This window comes from Cyprinodon variegatus, unplaced genomic scaffold (assembly GCF_000732505.1).
Source record: "Cyprinodon variegatus isolate N-32 unplaced genomic scaffold, C_variegatus-1.0 Scaffold1264, whole genome shotgun sequence".
Lineage (NCBI taxonomy): Eukaryota > Metazoa > Chordata > Actinopteri > Cyprinodontiformes > Cyprinodontidae > Cyprinodon > Cyprinodon variegatus.
This window is the reverse complement of record NW_015151717.1, coordinates 134,768-137,801: the sequence shown is the minus strand read 5'-3', so window position 1 is coordinate 137,801 and position 3,034 is coordinate 134,768. Positions and strand designations below refer to the sequence as shown.

The window sequence follows — 3,034 nt, the reverse complement described above, 5'->3', positions numbered from 1 at the left end:
GGGGGGGGGGGGGGGTACGCAGAATTTAAAGGTATTCTATGCAACCGGTGTTGATTTTCCAGCGAGGCTCCCCCCAGAGGGCGAAAGTAAAAGTGCACTGTCGTAAATATGCTCAGCTGTTCTTCTGGTTTCTCCGTCAAGCCAGGCGCGGTTGTTTTGAGCTTAGCAGACAGGCGAAGGCAATGAATCACCATGTCTACTGTGGTAGAGAGCCCTTTTTCTCTTTCTTGCCTCCTCCGACACTGGCTTTCGCTGTTTTCGAGCCACTGCGCTAACAACGAGCATGCCTTTCACTGGGGGCGTGTAGCAGTTCTCGCCGTAAAGCAAGACCGACTCTCGCGATGAACAAGACTTCTGAGCCTGTTGGTGCGGGCCGAGGGCTCCTGCAATTGCAAGTACGGTATTTCCCCTACAGACCACCAGGGTGGCCGAGAAAACCTTTGTTCGACCTGAAATTACTCATTTAATCATCCAAAACGTTATGTAACACATTAATTAACTGAAAAATGTTGCATAGTATGCCTTTAAGAAAGGATTTTTTTTTTTTTTATAGAAACTTTCTTACTTTTGGGACAATATCATCTGATAAAGAGTACATTTATATGCATGTTTTATGCCAGAATGATTTGACTTTTAAATATGACTTCCCTATGACTTTAAAAGATGCACATTTAAAACCATTCCTCCCACTTAAAACGCTGTGCTTAACATTAACACTCAGTTCCTCTCATTAGGCCACAGTGGCCCTAAACCAACATGGCGTTTAAACAAGTTTACACCCATCGTTCCCTCCTAACCCTCTGCTGTACCACAAATGAGCATCTTTAAAGTCAGCACACAATTCACAGCTCCAGGAGGTAACGAGGTCCTGGATGGGAGGGCGGGTTTCCAGGGTCGCTGTGCTTGTAGGGACATGTACTGATAATATTCCAGAATAGAAGAGGAAGCTTGATATACCAGCGGGCTTTCTTTAGCCAGCTGCCAGGAACAACTGGATGAGATCATCCACCCAGTTTGGAGTTTTGCGTTATTCCAGATGTCTGTTTGGACCCCGAGATGTGGAAGTTATTCTTTGTCCCTCAGGAACATATTACATTCACTGCACTCATAAGAGCAAGAGGAAATGGCTGAAAATGACATGTCTGTGTGTGAATCCTTTGACATAACTGAATCTGTTTATTCTCAATGGATAACTAAAACAAGCAGCCAGGTTTTTTTGTAGTTCAGTCAAACTCATTTTAGGTCCAGTGAGACAACTTCTTCTACTACTACTGATATTAATCCAGCTTAACAAAAACTAAAATCCACATGAACATCATTGTAGTAAGGATTAAAGAAAAAAAGAAGAAGGTGAAAATCAACTAAACAGGAGGAACTTGTAAGGAATTAGACCAAGAATTGAAGTCGAAGTTTCAACAATCTACAAAAAAGTTGATTTTCGGTCATAGTGTTTAAAACAATCTTGTGCCTCTTGTGATGTCATCAACTCAATAAAATACCCAAAAATACACCCAAAGAATACCATACTGCAGCTTCAGGGAACCGCCATTATTACAATCAACACCTGAAGTAGCTAAAGTCAATGGAAAAGGCCAGAAATCTGCTCTGAAATCACTGAAAGTCGGTCCTGATCTCCGGAGGCGGGTCAAAACGGAAGGTAATGAGATTATAAATCTTCTAACCTCAGAATTATGTCTCCTTTTTTTTGCTCTAGAATAGAAATGTCCCAAACTGTTGAATGTGGAATTTTTTGCATAGGCAAAAATAAAGACGATTGAGTAAACAAAGAACGTATAGGAGGCCTTTTTATTTAATGTCATTTTTTTATTTTATTTTTTAGGGTTTTAAGGCACTAGTGGCTGTTTTATTTAAAGTGGGCCAACAGGAAAAGGGCTTGGGTAGAGGGGAAGAGACGGGTGGCAAAGGACCACAGGTCGGATTTGAACCCGGGTCGGCCCCGTTGAGGACTAAGGCCTCCGTACGTGGGTGCAACCGAAGCACGCTTATTTAGAGTCATTCTTAAATGATCTTCTTGAGTCAATGTGTGCAAATGCAATTTATACTTAATCTTTTAGCCAACATTTCTTTAAGAAAATCGGACAACTTAAAATCTTCATCTTTAAACCTTCCAAGGTTCAGAGCTGATAAAACAGCCAGTTGTTCTGCTTTATTTTATAGGAAGCTAGATAAAACAAAACAAAAACTTCCTGCAATAAAAAGGTGTTGTATATTCCTGAGGAACGCCTAATTTGACAGACTGAATGATGGACATGTAGCGCCTCCACACACTGAAACATGCAGGCCTGACCAGAGGAAGGTTAAGATAAGAGAAAAGAACAACATCAACCTACAGAATATAATAAAGCTACTCAAACATTTATCAAACACATTTCTATTCCACCATTATGACGTTGGTAAAATCCTTTAAAGTGAAATATTAAAAAGAGCATTGCCTGATAAATAAAGAATGCTGTCTAAAACACAGATTAAATCCTGAGCAGTTAAGCTCACGGCCAGACCGGCAGCCAGGTTTATTCAGCTTACAGCATTCTTTAAAAAGTGAGAAACCAACTCTGACCTCTGAGTCCACATTCAGAAAGACATCTCAACCAAGCTGCTGTTTTAAAAACCTTTTTTGGCCTTTTACCCGATAAAAGCTGGTGGGGAGGCAGGAGGATGCGGCGTGTTTGTTGCAGACTCCACCCCCTCACACCTGTTCACCAAAACTAGCAGAGGACTGTGAGCCCTGACAGCCGTCTTCCTCCCGCAGTTATAAACAGAGACCGCCACAACACACACACACACATGTATATACACAACCAGAAGGACACAGAACAGGTGGAGCACGCTTAGATGAGTCTGTGGGTGGTTGAGGTTGCTGCTGAATGTGAAGCTGCTCATACACCTGCATTGAATCAACCTTATGCACAAAGTACCAACAAATAGGCACTGATACCATTTTGAGAGCCAAAAGTTTATTCAAATATTGCCATCCATTCCAGGTAGGTAATAAAAAGTTCTACTGGATTCACTT

The 3,034-nt window shown here is 41.6% G+C and overlaps 1 protein-coding gene across 2 annotated transcripts in view; it reads right to left on the bottom strand.

Moving 5' to 3' along the window:
- LOC107102500 (A-kinase anchor protein 13-like) overlaps window positions 1–3,034 on the bottom strand; it is a 126,638-nt gene that overhangs the window by 9,977 nt on the left and 113,627 nt on the right. The window lies entirely within an intron of this gene.